At 52.8% G+C, this 20,896-nt stretch overlaps 1 pseudogene; it reads left to right on the top strand.

The window, feature by feature from the left end:
• LOC131589807 (uncharacterized) overlaps nucleotides 1-20,896 on the top strand; it is a 583,542-nt pseudogene that overhangs the window by 11,125 nt on the left and 551,521 nt on the right.

Genomic DNA, 20,896 nt, shown 5'->3' with positions numbered 1-20,896 from the left:
CTCAGTAATTCTGTTGATTTTCATGTCCAGATGAACTTCTTGTAAATGGGAAGGAAAAGGGAAGAGGTACCATGGAAAATTAATTGCTCAAAATTTGAGTGGCCCAACCACACTAAAAATGAAGTCTAAACTGAAAAAAACTTTTATTTTTTTTTTTCCTTGGTAGGTGGAGTAAAACATGAAGTGTAAATAAAGTTCTTTGAAAAGGTTCAGCCAGCACCCAGCTGTATGAAAATCAAAAGAGCAAGGGATAAGACAGGGCATGGGAAGAATCTTCAGCCCTTCCTGTTGAAGGTAAAAGAGTAGGAAAAGTGCCTCTGGCTGTTACCCACAGGTAACGTGTTATTGGTAGCCAAGAGCAGGTGCCCCAAGCTGTTGGTGGCCCAAGCCCTGCCATGGCTGGCCCACTTTCAGTCCTAACTGGACCAGGGTGGCCGGCTTGGGAGGGGAGGAGGTGGGGGGATCTCAGGTGGCTTCCTCTTCACAGCTGGGCTGGGGGGCCGTGGGGGAGGCACAGAGTGCTGGTGCTCTGCTTTCCAGGTCGACACCTGCTTCTGAGGCCATGTCTGAGAGCTGTCAAAGGAGGCAGTCTCTGGGCTCCCTGGGGGCGAGGAAGAGTCACGCCTTCTTGGCTGGTATGCTGGAGCTGCAGCAGGGTGACTGTGGAGAGAGGAGGTGGCTGAGGCCCCCAGATGCCACTGGCACACAGGGACCCTCCTGCACAGCAGGGCTCAGAGCGGCCAAGGCTCCCCAGCACGGCTGGAGCTGCTGGCACACCTTGGCCCAGCTGGACAGCTGCCCCTCAAGGCCCCAGCGAGCAGGGGATGGCTCTGGGCAGGGTCCCTGAGCAGGAGCAAACAGAGCACCTCTGCCTTTCAAGGGCAATCTCGTCCCCGCTCTTTCTCCTGCCCACCTTGCTTTGCCTCTGCCTGCTGCTCCTGGGGCTGCTCTTGGCCAGGCAGCCTCAGTGGAGCCAGCACTGGCTGCAGCCCAAGTGGGCATCCCGGGACAAGGAACAGCAATTAAGAGGCCAATGAAAGGCCTGGGCAGCAGCAGAACTCTCAGCAGAGTTATTTGGGCAACCACTGACTACCCACAAGTGCACAGCGGCCTCACTGGGAATGTTTCCTGACTATGAGCAGCCTTTCAAGAATCTGGAGGGTGGGGATGAACAACAGCTTACCGTTTCTTGTTCTTCCACCACCAGAATCCAACATAGCACAGGACCATGGAGAGTGGCACTGTGAACAGTGTCACGACTGTGCCTATCATGCAGGACTTGCGCACATCCTGCGGGCAGAACACTCTTGGGGCGCTCGGTGGATTCTCAGCATTTATATTGGATCTGCCAAGCGCATCTGTGGGAGCAATGGGCAGTGTGAGCCTGTGCCGTGCTGCACTCCTGAGCTGGCAGCACACTGGATATGGCCAGGACATTCTCTGTTTCCCCCAGAGCTGGGGCCTGCAGGCACCTTGCCAGCCCTTGGCACAGACTGTGCCACCCAACAAAGCCCAGAAGGCCGAGAGCAGAGCCCTGGACAGCACAGCTGCTTGGGCAGTGGCTCCTTCCAGGGACATGGGCCAAACCCATCCCTGAGCAGCCACTGCCACCCCTGACCCTCCCTGCTCTGTGACAGCTCCCCCAGCCCAAGGGGACAGAGCCAGGCCCTGTCAGGAGCCAGTGCAGCCCCTGCCCAGTTGGGAGCCAGGGCTGGCTGTGGCCCTGGGCTCACGGCAGGGTTCCCACTCGGGGCTGCTCCTGTGTCTTGGGCCTCTGGATGCTTAGGGCCAGCTCCAGGAGCAGCTGCTGGGGGAGAGATGTTGGTGCACAAGTCTAGATTCCCAGGGGCTGGGAATGAGCTCCAGAGGCCTGGAAGCCGCGGCACCTCCAGCTTTGGCTGCTGCTGGGCCATGCAGGCCCTGAGGGAAGAGCGGCTGCCACACAACCCTGTCGAGGGAGAGCCCAGCACAGCAATTACCTCCTGTGCCTGGGCCTGGCATCTCCTCCTTTCCTGCATCAGGAGCTGGCACAGGGCCCTTCCTTCCTCTAGCATATGCCATCATCTGCACAAGCATCTGCTCCAGCACTTGAGAAAGGAAAAGGGAGAGCTGGATAAGATAGAACTGTTCGCCATTAGGGGAGGTGGTATCTTTAGGAGGCAATACTTGTCAAAGTCATGGATAAGGGTCAGGAAAATACCCAGGTTATTGGGGCTGGGCCAGGGCTCTCCCTCCTCCAAACAGCCCCCACACCTGATCTACCCCAAGATCAAGAAATTTCAGGGGATCTCAGGGTGTGCATGGCCCATGCTGCAGTTTGGGCTCCCTGCCTGCTGATGCCAAATGCCTTCCTGCAGAGGCTGGGGAGAAGCTGCAGCCAGGCCAGGTTGGGAAACAGCCCAGCAGGGCATGAAAGCAGCAGCAGGGCAGCAAGGCTGCCATGGATCCCTTCCTGCTGTGCCGGGCACAGCGTGTCCAGATGTGCAGAGAAAGCTCCCGGCTGCTGAGTGTCAGGAGAAGGCTGAGGGACATGGACCCACCACGGCGTCTCTCCAGATCACTCAGCATCTTGTCCAGAAGTTGGGATGCCTCCAGGGATTTCTTGTCTTCTATGTCTTGGCTCTTCCATCTAGGAGGACCTTAATGGAAAGTAGTTCCATTTCTCCTTCAGTCCAGAGTGGCAGTGAGTGCACCTGGGTTCCTGGTGCCCTCCAAGGCACTCCCTCCTCTCTGCCTTCCATTCAGGAGCATGGGCAGGGGAACCATGAGCCTGCAGTGTCCCCACACTGGGATGGAAGGAGCCCCTTACATGGCAGTCAGGGGAGAAAAGACTCCCTGGAGCTGCCAGCAGCTCTGAACTGAGCCCCAGGCAGGGCCAGGGCTTGGCAGCAGCAATGAGAGCAGCTCGGTCTCCTGGGGCTGGCAAAGGAACCATGCAAGGCACAGCCCTGGGACTCAGCCCTGGGCCCAGCCCCTTCCTCTCTGCTCTTCTCCGTGGCTGCACAGAGCACATGAAAGGAGACACTGGCATTGCACATGGCAAGAGATTGACAGCTAAATGCTCCTTCCTCCCATTGACAGCAATGCTGTAGGACCACACAGGGCTCCAGAAGGGAGCGGGGCGATGTTTCCAGAATCCATCAACCTTCAGACTCTTAAGGGAAATGGCATGAGAGTGAGCTCTTCCCACACTCACACTGATAATTCTATGGAGAAAGGGACATAGAGAACTTGCCTCCAGCAATCTCCATGGGTCTCAAAACATTATGTGCCAGGGCTTTCAGATTTTCCATGTCACGATCCCAATCTGGAAGGGAGCACAGATCAGAACCATTCCATGTTGCACTGGGATCCCCTTCTGCCTTAGGGAACTGGGCACTGCAAGGGGGTTGGGGAAGGCCATGGGTGCCAGATGTCAATGGACATGGCCAAAGCTGCAGAGGGGCCTGGGGAGCTCTGGGCTGGCCCTGGACACTCTCAACAGCTTTTCCATGCTCTGTGCAAAATCCCTGAAAGGCAGGCACTGCCAAGCAGCAAAGATTTACAGCTCAAGCCTCAGCAGGGTTCAGGCCCAGAGGCACAGCAATTACCTCCTGGGACTGCGCCTGGCACGGCCTCCCTTCCTGCAGCAGAGGCTGCCCATGAGCCACTGCTTCCTCCAGGAAATGGCACCTTCAGCACAGCCTTTTGGTTCACCTCTGGAGAAAGGAAAAGCCACAGCTGGATCGGATGGAACCATTCCCCTTTCAGGGAAGTGGTATCATCATGATGCGATACTTGTCCAGGTCATGGATAAGGATTAAGAAATCATATAAATTTATGGGATCAGCCAGAGCCCTCCCTCCTCCAAACAGCCCCTGAACCTGATCTACCCCAAGACCAGGAAATTTCAGGGGATCTCAGGGTGTGCATGGCCCATGCTGCAGTTTGGGCTCCCTGTCAGCTGATGCCAAATGCCTTCCTGCAGAGGCTGGGGAGAAGCTGCAGCCAGGCCAGGCTGGGAAACAGCCCTGTAGGCCATGAAAGCAGCACTGGGGCAGCAAGGCTGCCATGGATCCCTTTCTGCTGTGCCCGGCATGGCGTGTCCAGATGTGCAGAGAAAGCCCCCGGCTGCTGAGTGTCAGGAGAAGGCTGAGGGACATGGACCCACCTTGTCCTCCCTGCAGCATTTCCTTCAGCATTTGCTGCATGGTATTGGATGGCTCATGGGGTTTCTGGTGTCCTGTAGCTTTGTTCTTTCCTCTTGGAGGACCTTATAAAAAAATATATATCCCTTTCCCAGGAATGGATCCTACAAAATCAGGGTTCAGCTTGTGGGATCAGCAAGGACACAATACTCACCCCTGCGACGGGAGCTGGGCTTGTGTTCAGCATCCAGCCCAGGAGCCTGGAAAGTCCTCCCTGCAGACACACCTGTAACTCAACAGCCACAGAAGCTTCAGTCATCTCTGCTGATCTGCACAGGCAGCACTGAGCCGCAGGAGTGGTGAGGGGATCACGCAGGACGAGGGCACACACGTGCACAGCTCTGTCCTGGCACCTGCAGCGATGCTGCCCTGGCTGAGCTTTGGGCTCTGAGCTGGCAGCTCTCCCAGGGGGCGAGGCCATGACCTACCCTCGCCATCTCCCAGAGCCTCAGTCCTGGGTGTGGGTTGGGAAGCCAGATCACCTTCACCAAGAGGCTTGGCTGCAAAGAAAGGTAGAACAGAAAAGCTCCCATGGCTCTTTAGGAGACCCTCAGGCTCCCTGGGGCTGGCAAAGGAACCACACGAGGCACAGCCCTGGGACACAGCCCTGGGCCCAGCCCCTTCCTCTCTTCTCTTCTCGGTGGCTGCACAGAGCACACGGAAGGAGACACTGGCATTGCACATGGCAAGAGATTGACAGCTAAATGCTCCTTCCTCCCACTGACAGCAATGCTGAGGGATTACTCAGGGCTCCAGAAGGGAGCAGAGCGAGGTTTCCAGAATAAATCAACCTTCAGACTCTTAAGTGAAGTGGCACGTGAGTGAGCTCTTGCCACATTGACACTGATTATTCTGTGCAGAAAGGGACATTGAGAACTTGCCTCCAGCATTCTCCATGGGTCTCAAACCGTCATGTCCCAGGGCATTCAGATTCTCCATGTCACAATCCCAATCTAGAAGGGAGCACAGATCAGAACCATTCCATGGTTCACATGGTTTTCTGAGATCTTCTTCTGCCTTAGGGAACTGGGCACTGCAAGGGGGTTGGGTAAGGCTGTGGGAGCCAGATGTCAATGGACATGGCCAAAGCTGCAGAGGGGCCTGGGGAGCTCTGGGCTGGCCCTGGACACTCTCAACACCTTTTCCATGCTCTGTGCAAAATCCCTGAAAGGCAGGCACTGCCAAGCAGCAGAGATGGCAGTTCAAGCCTCAGCAGGGTTCAGGCCCAGAGACACAGCAATTACCTCCTGGGACTGTGCCTGGCACGGCCTCCCTTCCTGCAGCAGAGGCTGCCCATGAGCCACTGCTTCCTCCAGGAAATGGCACCTTCAGCACAGCCTTTTGATCCTTCTCTGGAGAAAGGAAAAGCCAAAGCTGGATCAGGTGGAACCATTCCCCTTTCAGGGAAGTGGTATCATCATGATGCGATACTAGTCGAGGTCATGGATCAGGATTAGGAAATGATATAAACTTATGGCATTGGCCAGAGCCCTGCCTCCTCCAAACAGCCCCTACACCTGATCAACCCCAAGACCAGGAAATTTCAGGAGATCTCAGGGTGTGCATGGCCCATGCTGCAGTTTGGGCTCCCTGTCAGCTGATGCCAAATGCCTTCCTGCAGAGGCTGGGGAGAAGCTGCAGCCAGGCCAGGCTGGGAAACAGCCCTGTAGGCCATGAAAGCAGCACTGGGGCAGCAAGGCTGCCATGGATCCCTTTCTGCTGTGCCGGGCACAGCGTGTCCAGATGTGCAGAGAAAGCCCCCGGCTGCTGAGTGTCAGGAGAAGGCTGAGGGACATGGACCCACCTTGTCCTCCCTGCAGCATTTCCTTCAGCATTTGCTGCATGGTATTGGATGGCTCATGGGGTTTCTGGTGTCCTGTAGCTTTGTTCTTTCCTCTTGGAGGACCTTATAAAAAAATATATATCCCTTTCCCAGGAATGGATCCTACAAAATCAGGGTTCAGCTTGTGGGATCAGCAAGGACACAATACTCACCCCTGCGACGGGAGCTGGGCTTGTGTTCAGCATCCAGCCCAGGAGCCTGGAAAGTCCTCCCTGCAGACACACCTGTAACTCAACAGCCACAGAAGCTTCTGTCATCTCTGCTGATCTGCACAGGCAGAACTGAGCCACAGGAGTGGTGAGGGGATCACGCAGGACGAGGGCACACACGTGCACAGCTCTGTCCTGGCACCTGCAGCGATGCCGTCCTGGCCGAGCCTTGGGCTCTGAGCTGGCAGCTCTCCCGGGGGGAAAGGCCATGACCTACCCTCGCCATCTCCCAGAGCCTCAGTCCTGGGTGTGGGTTGGGAAGCCAGATCACCTTCACCAAGAGGCTTGGCTGCAAAGAAAGGTAGAACAGAAAAGCTCCCATGGCTCTGAAGGAGATCCTCAGGCTACCTGGGGCTGGCAAAGGAACCATGCAAGGCACAGCCCTGGGACACAGCCCTGGGCCTGGCCCCTTCCCTCTCTGCTCTTCTTGGTGGCTGCACAGAGCACAAGGAAGGAGACACTGGCATTGCACATGGCAAGAGATTGACAGCTAAATGCTCCTTCCTCCCACTGACAGCAATGCTGTGGGATCACTCAAGGCTCCAGAAGGGAGCAGAGCGAGGTTTCCAGAATCCATCAACCTTCAGACACTTAAGTGAAGTGGCACGTGAGTGAGCTCTTGCCACATTGACACTGATTATTCTGTGCAGAAAGGGACATTGAGAACTTGCCTCCAGCATTCTCCATGGGTCTCAAACCATCATGTCCCAGGGCTTTCAGATGCTCCATATCACCATCCCAATCTAGAAGGGAGCACAGATCAGAACCATTCCATGGTGTGCTGGGATCCCCTTCTGCCATAGGGAACTGGGCACTGCAAGGGGGTTGGGTAAGGCTGTGGGAGCCAGATGTCAATGGACATGGCCAACGCGGCAGAGGGGCCTGGGGAGCTCTAGACTGGCCTTGGACGCTCTCAACAGCTTTTCAATGCTCTGTGAAAAATCCCTGAAAGGCAGGCAATGCCAGGCAGCAGAGATTTACAGCTCAATCCTCAGCAGGGTTCAGGCCCAGAGGCACAGCAATTACCTCCTGGGACTGTGCCTGGCACGGCCTCCCTTCCTGCAGCAGAGGCTGCCCATGAGCCACTGCTTCCTCCAGGAAATGGCACCTTCAGCACAGCCTTTTGGTTCACTTCTGGAGGAAGGAAAAGCCACAGCTGGATCAGGTGGAACCATTCCCTTTTCAGGGAAGTGGTATCATCATGATGCGATACTAGTCCAGGTCATGGATCAGGATTAGGAAATTATATAAACTTACGGCATTGGCCAGAGCCCTCCCTCCTTCACACAGCCCCTACACCTGATCTACCCCAAGACCAGGAAATTTCAGGGGATCTCAGGGTGTGCATGGCCCATGCTGCAGTTTGGGCTCCCTGCCTGCTGATGCCAAATGCCTTCCTGCAGAGGCTGGGGAGAAGCTGCAGCCAGGCCAGGCTGGGAAACAGCCCTGTAGGCCATGAAAGCAGCACTGGGGCAGCAAGGCTGCCATGGATCTGGTTCCTGCTGTGCCCGGCATGGCGTGTCCAGATGTGCAGAGAAAGCCCTCGGCTGCCGAGTGTCAGGAGAAGGCTGAGGGACATGGACCCACCTTGTCCTCCCTGCAGCATTTCCTTCAGCATTTGCTGCATGGTATTGGATGGCTCATGGGGTTTCTGGTGTCCTGTAGCTTTGTTCTTTCCTCTTGGAGGACCTTATAAAAAAATATATATCCCTTTCCCAGGAATGGATCCTACAAAATCAGGGTTCAGCTTGTGGGATCAGCAAGGACACAATACTCACCCCTGCGACGGGAGCTGGGCTTGCGTGCAGCATCCAGCCCAGGAGCCTGGAAAGTCCTCCCTGCAGACACACCTGTAACTCAACAGCCACAGAAGCTTCAGTCATCTCTGCTGATCTGCACAGGTAGCACTGAACCACAGGAGCGGTGAGGGGATCACTCAGGGCGAGGGCACACACGTGCACAGCTCTGTCCTGGCACCTGCAGCAATGCCGTCCTGGCCGAGCCTTGGGCTCTGAGCTGGCAGCTCTCCCAGGGAGAAAGGCCATGACCTACCCTCGCCATCTCCCAGAGCCTCAGTCCTGGGTGTGGGTTGAGAAGCCAGATCACCTTCACCAAGAGGCTTGGCTGCAAAGAAAGGCAGGACAGAAGAGCTCCCATGGCTCTGTAGGAGATCCTCAGGCTCCCTGGGGCTGGCAAAGGAACCACACGAGGCACAGCCCCGGGACACAGCCCTGGGCCCGGCCCCTTCCCTCTCTGCTCTTCTCCGTGGCTGCACAGAGCACAAGGAAGGAGACACTGGCATTGCACATGGCAAGAGATTGACAGCTAAATGCTCCTTCCTCCCACTGACAGCAATGCTGTGGGATCACTCAGGGCTCCAGAAGGGAGCAGAGCAAGGTTTCCAGAATCCATCAACCTTCAGACTCTTAAGTGAAGTGGCACGTGAGTAAGTCCTTGCCACATTGACACTGATTATTCTGTGCGGAAATGTACATTGAGAACTTGCCTCCAGCATTCTCCATGGGTCTCAAACCGTCATGTCCCAGGGCTTTCAGATTCTCCATGTCACCATCCCAATCTAGAAGGGAGCACAGATCATAACCATTCCATAGTGTGGTAGGATCCCCTTCTGCCTTAGGGAACTGGGCACTGCAAGGGGGTTGGGGAAGGCCGTGGGAGCCAGATGTCAATGGACATTGCCAGAGCTGCAGAGGGGCCTGGGGAGCTCTGGGCTCACTCTGGTCACTCTCCACCCTCTTTGCAGGCCCTGTGCAACATCCCTGGTGAGGCAGCAGGACCAGCCCAGGGCCCCTGGGCACTCTCTCTCTCCCACAGAGGAAACCCTCCGTAAAGTCCTGGGGAAAACCATCCCCAATGCTTCCCAGGGAGAAGGAAGTGCTGTCCCAGGAAAGGGAAGCCAGGCCATGGGCTCACCTGCTCGCCGTGCTCGCCACGGAGCAGCCTGGGCAGCCCTGTCAGGCAGGGCCACTGCCAGGAGGAGCAGGAGGAAGAGGCGCAGAGCAATGGCCATGGTGCCTTGCCCACTGCCAGTCCTGCAGCTCTTGCTGCCACCACTGTCCTGACACTGCTGTCCCAATGTCAGCACCGCTGCTGCCGCCGCCGCTGCTGCCGCAACAGTCGTGGTCAAGGACTGACTGCTCGGTCCTTGTGGTGCTGTGCAACCACGGGGCTCTGGGACCTCTGTGACCTCAGAGCCTGCTGTGACCTCAGCCTGCTGTCACCCCAGAGACTGCTGTGACCTCATGGCCAGGGTGGAATTGTGTGGGGAGTGGGATCTGCCTCCTTCACTAGGGAGCTCATCCTGCCCAGCAGCTCTGTCCAAGGGCTATGACACCGTCCCAGCCCAGCTGATTTCAGAGTCTGGGGAATGAAGGGATGGAGAGCAGCCCTGCTGAGAAGGACTTGTGGCTGCTGCAAGGAGAGAGGCTGGACACAAGCCAGCCATGTGCCTCCAAAGGAGGGTGCCCAGCAGCTTGAAGGAGGTGATTCCACCACCCCTCTGCTCTGGTGTAAGCCCACCTGGAGCACTGCATCCACCTCTGGGTGTCCAACACAGGAAGGACATGGTCCTGTTGGAGTTGGTCCAGAGGAGGGATAAAATGCTCTGAGGGCTGGAGCTCCTCTGCTTTGGAGACAGGCTGGGATAGCTGGGGGTGTTCAGCCTGGAAGAGAGAAGGCTCCACGGAGACCTGATTGCTCTATTTCAGTACTTTAAGGGGGCTTGTAAAAAAGATGGGACCAAATTTTTAGTAGGGCCTGTTGTGACAAGACTGAGGGGGAATGTTATCAATCTAAAAGATGGGAGATTCAGACTAGACATAAGAAAGACGTTTTTTACACTGAAACCTGGTTTTGAAACCCTGGCACAGGTTGCCCAGAGAGGTGGGCATTCATCCCTGCTGACATTCAAGCTCCTGCTCTGAGCAACCTGACCTAAAGGTGTCCCTGCTCACTGCAGGGCATTGCACTAGATGGCCTTTAAATGTCACCTCCAAACCAAGCCATTCTGTGCTCCTGTGCACCATCAAAGCAGTGCTGGAATAATGCTGGGGTGATGATGCTGGCACCTGTGTTTTGGTAGTTGTGCCATTTAGCTGTTGGCCAAGAGAGGATTGATGGGCTGCACAGTGAAGTCTGCAAAGAACAGTGTGCTCAAGGAGAAACAGGAGAGGAACATGGCTTCCACTTCAGATAAATGCCAGCATTTTGCTGCCCATTCCTTTTTAAGAAATAAAGGAATGTTCTGAAGATCCCTTCAATATGGGTGCACCATTGGCTGTATCAGTACTTGTGTTCTGTAAAACAGCTAAGTTGTTACAGCTTTTTGCCCCATTTATCACTGGATGAAATCCAAATACTGCATTGCTCCATGTCTACTTTCTTCCAAGTAAAGGCAGATTTTGTTCATTCTTGAGTGGAACATATTCATCTGTTGACAAGCAAATTCTTCTTGCCATTCACACAATGTTGATTTGCTCTAATCGGATTGTAATTAAGATCTACCACTCATTGTAATTAAGACTGATGGATTGTGAGGCAAAGTGTTGCATAATTTTCCCTGGAGAGAGTTTTTCTCTAATTCAATGACATATGAAGACAGGTGTAGCCTACCATACTTGTGGCATTAGTCTCCCACTCTGTCCTTTCCTCTCACCCAAGGGGAGGATCGAGGTCTGCAGGTCTCATCTGTGCACTGAAAGAGTTAATATCTCACCCAGACCTGCAGATGGTCATGATGGTTTCTGCCGGGCAGTGGCCAAAGCAGTCATGGTGATGGATTTCAGGCAGCGCTGGGGCTGTGCCAAGATCTCAGGGGGCCCGGCCAGAACAGTCGTGGCTGTTCTGCCCACATGGCTGGTCCCAGGCCCCTGCTCCCTTCAATTTCAGCTGCGGGCCCATGGCTTCCCCTCCCTGTGCCCGGCAGCCGCTGGGGCCGTGCGGGCCGTGGTGAAGGGGGCCTGGCGGAGCCCGGCTCGGTGCAGGCCAGGGTGGAGCAGGGCCGGCCTGACCAGCACCCAGTTAACTCTTCACAGCTGGAAACAACAGAGAGCTTTCCTCGGCTTAACTGTCTTTCAAATGTGGATTTCACAGAGGCAGACCCAGCTTCCAATTGGTTTAATAAGGTGTCAATTCTCAGAGCCAGCCAGCTATTGGTTTTGCTAAGCACAGAGGATGTTCTTAGCAGCCCCCTCCTAGAAAAATCATTTGCATGGGTGGCTTCTTCCCTCCTCAACAAATACCAACTAATATAAAACCACCACAGACATTCAGGGTGGAATAGGAAGCAATTTTGAAGCAACTGTATTAAAGCAAAATCAGTTATTAAGCACAGATTGATGTCACTCCCACAGACCACTGGAGAGGCACAGTGACTCCACCACCTCCCCTCTGGCCAGCCCATTCCAATTCCCAATCAACCTTTCTGGGAAGAACTCCTTCCTATTGTCCAGCCTAAACCTGCTCTGGTGCAGCTCAAGGCTGTGTCTCCTTGTCCTGCCCTCCAGCAGATCCCCACTCGCAGCCAGCTTGGTGTCATCTGCAGTTTGTGAGTGCTGGACTCGACCCCCTCAGCCAGACCCTCAGTGAAGATATTAAACAGGACTGGGCCCAGCACAGATCCCTGGGGACACCACCAGGGACTGGACACCAGCTGGATGCAGCACCATCCCCACCACTCTCTGGGCCTGGCCTCCAGCCAGTTCTGAAGCCAGCAAAGAGTGCTCCTGTCCAAGCCGTGGGCTGCAGCTTTTCCAGGGAATGCTGTGGCTCTCCGTGTCCAAGGCCTTGCTGAAGTCCAACTAGACACATCCAGAGCCTTTCCTGCACCCACCAGGTGGGTCAGCTGGTTGTAAAAGGAGATCAGGTTGGTCAGGCAGGATCTGCCCCTCCTAAAGCCACGCTGGCTGGGTCTGACCCCTGGGCCATCCTGGAGGTGCCGTGTGATGGCACTCAAGGGGATCTGTTCCAAAACCTCACCAGGCACTGAGCTCAGGCTGACAGGCCTGGAGTTCCCCAGAGCCTCCTGCCAGCCCTTCTTGGGGATGGGCTCACACTGGCCCCTCCAGTCCTCTGGGACCTCCCCAGTGAGGCAGGACTGACGGGGAGAAATGATGGAGAGCAGCATGGGGAGCTCATCCACCAGCTCCCTCATCCCCCTAGCATGGATCCCATCCGATCCCATCCACCTGTGAGCATCTGAGTGGCTCAGTAGGTCTCTGACTGCTTCCTCCGGGATTACAGGGGGCTGTTGTGCTCCCTGTCCTCATCTACCAGCTCAGGAGAACACTTGTCCTGAGGAAAACCTGTCTTGATGTTGAAAACTGAGGCAAAGAAGGTGTTGAGTACCTCAGCCTTTTCCTCATCTTTGTTAACCACATCCACCCCAATAAGGAATGGAGGTTGTCCGTAGCCTTCCTTTTGCCATTAATGTATATGTATAAATATATTTATTATCCTTCACAGAAGCAGCCAGGTTAAGCTCTAATTGAGCTTTCACCTCTCTTCTTTTCTTTCTGCATGACCTAATGACATCCTTAAACATTTCCTGAGTTGCCTGTCCCTCTGTCCAAAGGTGATGCACCCTCATCTTTTCCTTGAGTTCCTCCAAAATCTCCCTGCCCAGACAAGCTAGTGATTTTCCTCACTAGCTCATTTTTTGTCACAGAGGGACAGGCTGTTCCTGCTCCTTCAAGATTTTTTTCTTGAAGTGTGTCCATCCTTCCTGGAATCCTTTGTTTTAAAAGGCTGTTCAAAATCAGTATCTGATTTGGTAGTCCTCAAATCTGTATCCTTAATTGGCTGAAGTCCATTCTTCTTAAGTCCAGTGTAGAAGTTTTATTGATGCCCCTCCTTCTTTCACAGAATATTTCAAAACTCAATGATTTCATGGCCACTGTACCCCAGGCAGCCTCCAACCCCCACATCCCCCAGAAGCCCTTCTCTGTTTGTGAACAGCAGGAGACACAGCTTTCCTTGGCAGTGGCAAGAGAAGGAAACCTCCCCAAAGTGCAGCTTGGCAGGTTCAGCCTGGAGGGGAGGAGGAAGAAAAGTCCCTGCCAGGGTAGAATTTTGGTGCAGGAGGTGTCCCAGCGTGAGACTGGACCATGCCATGGCTGAGTGTGCCAGGAGCCGGCAGTCAGTGGGGCCCAGGGATGCTCCAAGGGACTTGGGAGTTTTACTTCTGACTCCTTGAGCAGCTTCTTCAACCTTCTCTCATTGCCTGAGGGTCCTGAACTCAGCCCCAAATCCACCCCGGGGTTCATTAAAATACAGAAAGCCTCGGGGGCTCTTTCTCTTCATTCCGTTGTCTTCAAGTCCAAGGCTTGTGCAGCTGCTTGGAGTCAGTTTGGAGTTCTGTTAAGGAGGAAGATTTGAAAATCCACTATGTTTTTTATTTTATTTAAATCAAGGATGTATTTTTTTATTTTCTGGTTGATAGACAGAAGCATTCCCCAAGTGATCCTGATGCTGAATGTCTCCTTAGGAGGAATGGTCAGGGAGAAGAATGAGCCCCTTGTGGGCTGCCCGTTTGGACAACCTGTTCCTCACCCTGAGCCTCACCATGTCTGACATGGCCCACCTGGGAATGACATCCCAAAACATTGAAAACATTTATCAATTTTTCTTTATCAATAAATCTAATAAATTAATAAAAATAAAATTTTATTTTTTATAATAATATTATTCTGTATTTTAAAACTTAATTTTAATATTTATATAAAATAATTGATACATTTTTAGCAACTAAAAACATTATCCATCTTTGCTTCTAAGTACCACAATTCCCTTCATTAATTAATTGACCACTATTTCTCCCTCTTTATGCTAATTAGTCCTATTTTTAGTCCGTTAATCATCTTTTTTTATCATTTTCTCAGACACGGTAAATGGCGCCACTTTGGGGCCCATGGAAACTTTTCTGGGGAATATTTGGGGCAGTTTTGGGTCTGGGGAGGGAATTTAGAGAAAATTTGGGGGTTGTGGAGGACAGTTGGGGGAGCCGGGTGGGCACTTGGAGGGGCACTTAGGGATTCTGTGAGAAAATTCGGGGTCTGGGGGTGAACTTGGGGGTCAGGGACGTGAATCTGGGGGCCCTCCGGGGTCCGGGCGGGCACTTGGGGGGCTGTAACGAGGATCGCTGGGCAGCGGGGCATGATGGGAGTTGTAGGCATCGGTATAATATTGTTTAATGGGGCCGCGGAGCATCACGGGAGTTTTAGGCGCAGCTCCAATGGGTTCCGGTGGGGCGCAGGGCATGACGGGAGATGGAGTCACGGCTGGAATGGCGCTCTATGGGCGCCGCGGAGCATGATGGGAGCTGTAGTCCCAGACATGGTTCGGAAGGCGCGCGTTTGGCGGTGCTGGAAGGCACTTGAGGGATTCTTGCGTCCGAGGCGTGGCTGCAGGTCCTCGAGGCGAATGTATACGACTCGGGAGCACTTGGGGAGAACCTGGGGAGCTCTAACTGGGCTCTTTAGGGCACGGGGCACGGCAGGAGGTTTGGTTGCGGAACTGTGTTCTGAGATGATGGGAGATGAATTCCCAGCAGTGGCTGGAAGGGGCATCTGTGGGGTCGGGAGCATTCAGGGATCCGGGGATGTTTTGGGGGGTCCCGAACCGGCGCTGAGGGGGCACTCGGGGATCTTGGAGGGTTTGGGGGAGACTTATGGGACATATGGGGGGCGATCCCGGGGTTCTGGGGAGCGCAGGGCATATTCCCAGTTCCTCACAACCTGGTCTCAATTGCCCCCTGCAGCCTCCTACTCACTGCCAGTATCATCCCAGTATGATATCCCAGTATGATATCCCAGTATGATATCCCAGTATGATGTCAGTACACAGCCAGTGCAATCTCAGCCACTGCCAGGACGATCCCAGGATGATCCCAGTACAAACAAGTCCCTGCCAGTGCTGCCCCTCCTGGGATCCCCCAGCCCTCTCTGTGTTCTCCCCTCCCGCATCTCCCCAGAGGAGCCCCAAGGGCTGGCGATCCCCAGCCTGGGTCCCCAGCCAGCCCCAGGTTGGATCTGCAGCCCCCAATTTTCCCAGTTTCCCTCTCCTTTTCCCCAGGCCGGGTCCCCCCTGCCCCCAGCAGGTGGGAGCAGCGGAGAGCCCCGCGCTGCCCATCCCGACCTGTCCCAGCTCCATCCCCGCTCTTGCCGTGGGCTGTGAGGGGTTCGGGAACGGGGCACTGAGGGTGTCACTGCTCCTGGAGGAGGAGGAGGAGGGATGAAAGAGGAGCAGGAGGAGGCAGAGGGACAAATGAGGATCAGGGAAAGGAGAAGGAGCCACAAGGTCGAGCACTCCCTGAATTTATAGCCCCCCACCTGTGGGATCATCACCCACCATCCCACAGGTGATCGGCGAGCGGGAGCTTTGCCTGGATATCCTGGGGAGGTCCCTGGGTTGGGTTTATTTGGAGGGGGATGTTTGGAGAATGTGGAACTCCAAAGCTGAGCGGAAAATCCTACTTGGGGGGACATTGGGGGCTCCCACCATCCCTAAGTGGGGAGATGGAAACAGGAGGAACTTTTCAGATTCCTGGCACTCCCAGCAGCCTGGGAAGGGCAGGGACCGAGTAGACAGGTGATCCCCAGTGCAAGCGTGACCCCCCAGCAGCTGGGACAGGGGGGAACCCTTGAACCCCAAACAGGAGAGACTAGAGATGGGGAAATCCTGGGAGGCATTTTCAGGGCTGAATCTTGGTGTTTTTTAGAGGTTTTATGGACCCCAGATGTCCGGTGACTTCTAGAGATGAGCTTGGACAGAGAGACATGCAAACTCAATGTCCTCATCCCTTGTATTTCCTCAAACCAGGATTCCCCATTCCCAAACCTTGGCTGGATGGAGAGGAAGGCTGTGAGGAAGAGGAAGATGCCCCGGGACACCCAGGCAGGTGAGGAGGAAGTCAGTGCCCCTTTCCCCCTCTCTCCTGCTCCATCTCCCAGCCCAGCCTGGCCCTGGCTGCAGGACAACCCCGCTGCTGACGCCGTCCTGCCGGGGACACACTGGGGTGATCTCCTTCCCCTTCCCTCTGGCACAGAGGCAAATCCCATTCTCTCCTTATCCTTCCTCCCCCAGACAAGGAACTGAGGATGGAGACCAGGGAGGACAAATCCCCACGGCAGAACCTCAAGGAAGAGGCTGATTTGAGCAGCTCCACATTCCAGGAATCCATTGAGGAGGAAAAGCCCTAGAGATCCCGCAGGAGAAGGGGCTCCAAACGCAGCCCAGGGTGCTCTGAGGAGGAAAGACCCACCCTGTGCCAGGAAGGCGGCCGGAGATCCAGCCGGGGCTCTGAGCTGGTGGTCCATGAGCAGCTTCACAAAGGGCAGAAGCCCTACAAGTGCTTGGAGTGTGGGAAGAGCTTCAGCCAGAGCAACAGCCTGATCAGTCACCAGATGATCCACACTGGGGAATGGCCCTATGAGTGTGGGAAATGTGGGAAGGGCTTCAGCTTTAACTCCAAACTCATCATCCACCAGCGCAGCCACACTGGGGAGAGGCCCTACGAGTGTCCTGAGCGTGGGAAGAGTTTTCGGATCAGCTCCAGTCTCCTCGTGCACCAGCGGATTCACACAGAGGAGAGGCCCTTCCGCTGCCCTGACTGTGGGGAGGGCTTCAAGCACAACTCCACCCTCACCATTCACCGGCGCATCCACACTGAGGAGAGGCCCTTCAAGTGTGGGGAATGTGGGAAGAGCTTCAGCCGGAGGTCCCAACTGATCATCCATCAGATGATCCACACTGGGGAGAGGCCCTACGAGTGTCCAGAATGTGGGAAGAGGTTTCAGACCAGCTTCCAGTTCCTCAGGCACCAGCAGATTCACACGGATGAGAGGCCCTTCTGCTGCCCTGACTGTGGGGAGCGCTTCAAGCAAAACTCCCACCTCATCACCCACCAGCGCATCCACACTGGGGAGAAGCCCTACAAGTGTGAGGAATGTGGGAAGGGGTTCAGCCAGAGCTCCAGCCTCCATACCCACGAACGCATCCACACCGGGGAGAGGCCCTATGAGTGTCCCCAGTGTGGGAAGAACTTCTCAGACAGCTCTCACTTAACCAAACACAAACGGAGGCATCACTAAGGGAAGCCCTGCGAGTGCTCCAAGTGCAGGAAGAGCTTCGTGTGCTGCTCCAACTCCATCCCCCATCAGTGGACCCATGTTGGGCAGAGCCCTGATGGCCCACGTTCCCTGTGATCTGTGTTGGGAAGACACTGGGCTGGTGGTCATTTTGGTTTCGTTCTAATTATCTTTAGGTTCATCTTCATCCCTTCGAAACAGACAAAATTGGGGTAAAAATCAACAAATTAATGGCATCTAATTAATCAATGGCATCTAAAGCCTCACATTTTACTAGTGCTTCAAGAGAGTCTGGGAATCAGGGAGCTACTTGAGAGTATTTGGGGGTTGTGGGGTATTTGGTGTAGTTGTCTCCATTTCTTGACACTCAAAGAGATGAGGGGCTTCAATCTGTCACCTCAAGACCTCTCAGTGCCTCTGAATGCTACTCAGTCCCACCCCAAAATTATTCAATTCCACCCCCCCTCCGGCTATGATGCACTTAGTTTTAGCTTTCATATTTTTCATTTTCTGTACTGCCTAGGTTTGTAGTTTTGAACTTCATATTAATTGTTAGTGTCAGAAAAAATTAATCCACAAACACCAGAGGTTTATATCCAAAAAGGAGACAGAGGAGTCCTTTTAATTTATTCAAATATAGGGAGAGGCCATGGGGAATTCCCCTGGGATCTCTAATTTTTGGAGGGCGCAGCCTCCCTTTTATCCTAATTCCCAGCCGTACGTCCCTTCTCCCTTTCCCCATAGGCTGAGGGATTTGAGAGGTACAGACTTCCTGGTACGCATGATACCTGAGATACCATCCCTCCTCCCCCCAGTGCATAATCTCCTTCTTAGTTCTTAGCCCTTGTGGAATTTTATGGTGTTTCCCCAGTGTCTCTTTCACCTTTCAGTTGAATCCATCCCTTTGTTTCTGTTATCTCTCAGTGATAGTTTCATTTTATCAGCAGACTCACAGTTTGTTTGTAAAGACAAGTGTCACTCTGATAGTATAAGGTTTTAAAATCTTAGAAAATTCAGGGACTTAGAAAGAAAGTTAGGTTTGGCGAGCCCGGGAAAAGTAGGCCCTGGGAAATGTTAGGCCTTGTACTTGCTAAAGATCATGTCAAACTGCACCTGTGTAATCGATATATGATAAATTATACAATTGTTAGATGTGATTAGATATAATTATTGGTTAAAGAACATGAGGAACAATGTTAGGGGGTTGAGGGGGATCACAAGAAATTCATGCTTGGGTAAAAACAATGCATACAATAGAACAATGTAAGTTTAATAATTAATATGTAAGTTATATAACGATAGAGTATAAAAACATGTTGAACTCAAAACCAAGTCAGGTCAGATTTGGGTATGTGTACCCCTGACACCCAGATCTCTTATTAAAGCACCTTCATATAATCATTCTGTGATTATGTGTGTTCCTGAACACTAACATTTTGGCGACCCCAGATGGGACCTTGTGAGTGCTGCTGAGCGAACTCGCGACCCGATCACACTCCAGCCAGCACCGAGGGATTCTCGGGGACCCCATCAGCTGCGACTGTCTCTGCTGCTCACAATTTCCCCAGGAGAGAAAGGTAAGGTGCTTTACTTTGGTTTGGGTGCCTGCCAGTAAGACACAGTGAAAGCTGTGCGTGGTTGGGCTAAAGGAATTCCCGTTGGTATTGCCCAGGCACCGTCCGTCAGACGACTGCGAAAGCGTTGCAGGTTCAGCAGTTGTGGTGTATTGTTGTTGTAACATGGAGAAGATTACAAGGGTTTTGGGCAGCAATGCTCCCACACTGGGTACTTCTCCTTTGGGGTGCTTATTAGCACATTGGAAACAAGGTAACTTTGGGGAAGAATTACATAAGACTGAGTTAATTTCAGCGAGATCTCCCACAGCAATAGACCCCAGCGACCCCATCTCCTCTGTTGGTAGCTATAACCCCCTCTTCTCTCTTTCTTTACTTTGTTTTCTTTATCTCTCCCTCTCTCTCCCTCTCCTCTCTCACATAACCCTTGTTGGCACTAAAATAAAGGTACATTATTGTTGTTGTGATTTCAACTGAAATCCCTTGTGTCCTTTTTTGCGCTCTGAGTTCAAATGAACTTCTCGCAACTCCCACTCGCGTTAGCGAATCATGACATTTAAACTGGAGTCACGGACAGGATTTCTGACAGACAGAAGGAGCTGCAGGTTTGTTGTGCAGTCTGTATTAGGGGAAGGATGTTTTGCTCCAGTTGCACCTAGCCCAACACTCTCAAAAGAGTGAGCGGTGTCTAGAAAGCAAGGGGTGCGACTTGAATTTCCTGCAAACTGCACACGCCGAGGTGAAAAGCACCCCACACTCACTTGAGGGCTCTGTCTGCAGAATTTCATGAAAGATCTCTTAGTGCAAAAGGGTGGGACTGGTTTTGTTGTTGTTGTGCATATGAATTTTGACTGCTCGGTGTAGCAAAGAGACAACCAGAATTTTAAACTGAAGGAGAGCCTCCCAAGCAGATTTGTTCTTTTTACCCATACAGGGAAGCAAAAAGTTGTGTGTGTGTGTGTGTGTGTGTATAATTTAAGTTTATACCTCCCTGTATTGGTTTTTCCCTTTGTAAAAATGACTGAAAACGGCAGTGCAGAAGTTAAAGCTGCATTTTATGCATGTTATGCGTTGTTAGCAAAACACAGTGCCAGACCTCCAGGAGGGAAAAGTTGGTGCTTAGTAATTGGTTTAATTTGGAAAATGTGATTGATAGAGTATGGTTTTTTTACAACATGAAACAGAATTTAAACTGGGCAAAAATAAAACTATACTCTGCTCAGTTTTGGGAGCTTGTCTTACAGCAGCTCTAGAAACTCGCTTTAAGTGAAGAAGTGAGGAAAGAAGTATAATAGACTCCCTCTAAAACCTAGTTAAAATTTTGCAAGAACAATTGGATGAAGAAAGGATTAAGGTCAATCTGTTGTGGTAGCCCTCCATGATAAATATTCAAAAAATGCTGACTGGCTAAAAGAAACAAGAGAGGGAAACCCCTTACATTAATCAAATTTACCCTCCAAAGGAGCTAACTTGGATAAAATTGTGGGGAACACTGGTGTCCTAGTTTGAAACCTCTAATTAAAACAGAATATAATTATATCAGTGATAAGGATCTTGATCTGCATATAACCATGAAAAAGAAAAAAAAAAAAAAAAGAAATAAAAAAGAAAAAAAGTGTCTCCCTCACAAGTCAGAGACAGAATACATATTCTGAGTGTCTCTCACTGAAGGAGATCAAATTCGATTGAGAGAACGGGAATCCAGTGGGTACTGGGGACATGGAATCTTCTTAACAGCAGGAAACAGACGTAACCCATGGTCCCTAACTCAGCACACAGCTTATTGGGCAGAGGAGCTTCACCCCTTGGAAAGGGGGGACCCTATAGCTATAGTTGGTACCCCCAACCAACTACTGGAAAACATTCACAAAGCTGCCTGCTCACAAATGATACACAAAAGAAAATTAATTGTTGGTTATGAATCACCAATGTTGTTACCTGTGAAAACTGAAATTATGACCTCTGGAATTCAAGGCCT

The sequence above is a fragment of the Poecile atricapillus genome, chromosome 30, assembly GCF_030490865.1.
Source record: "Poecile atricapillus isolate bPoeAtr1 chromosome 30, bPoeAtr1.hap1, whole genome shotgun sequence".
NCBI classification, from domain to species: Eukaryota; Metazoa; Chordata; class Aves; order Passeriformes; family Paridae; genus Poecile; species Poecile atricapillus.
The sequence above is the reverse complement of the archived record's forward strand: the minus strand, read 5'-3'. Positions and strand labels throughout refer to the sequence as shown.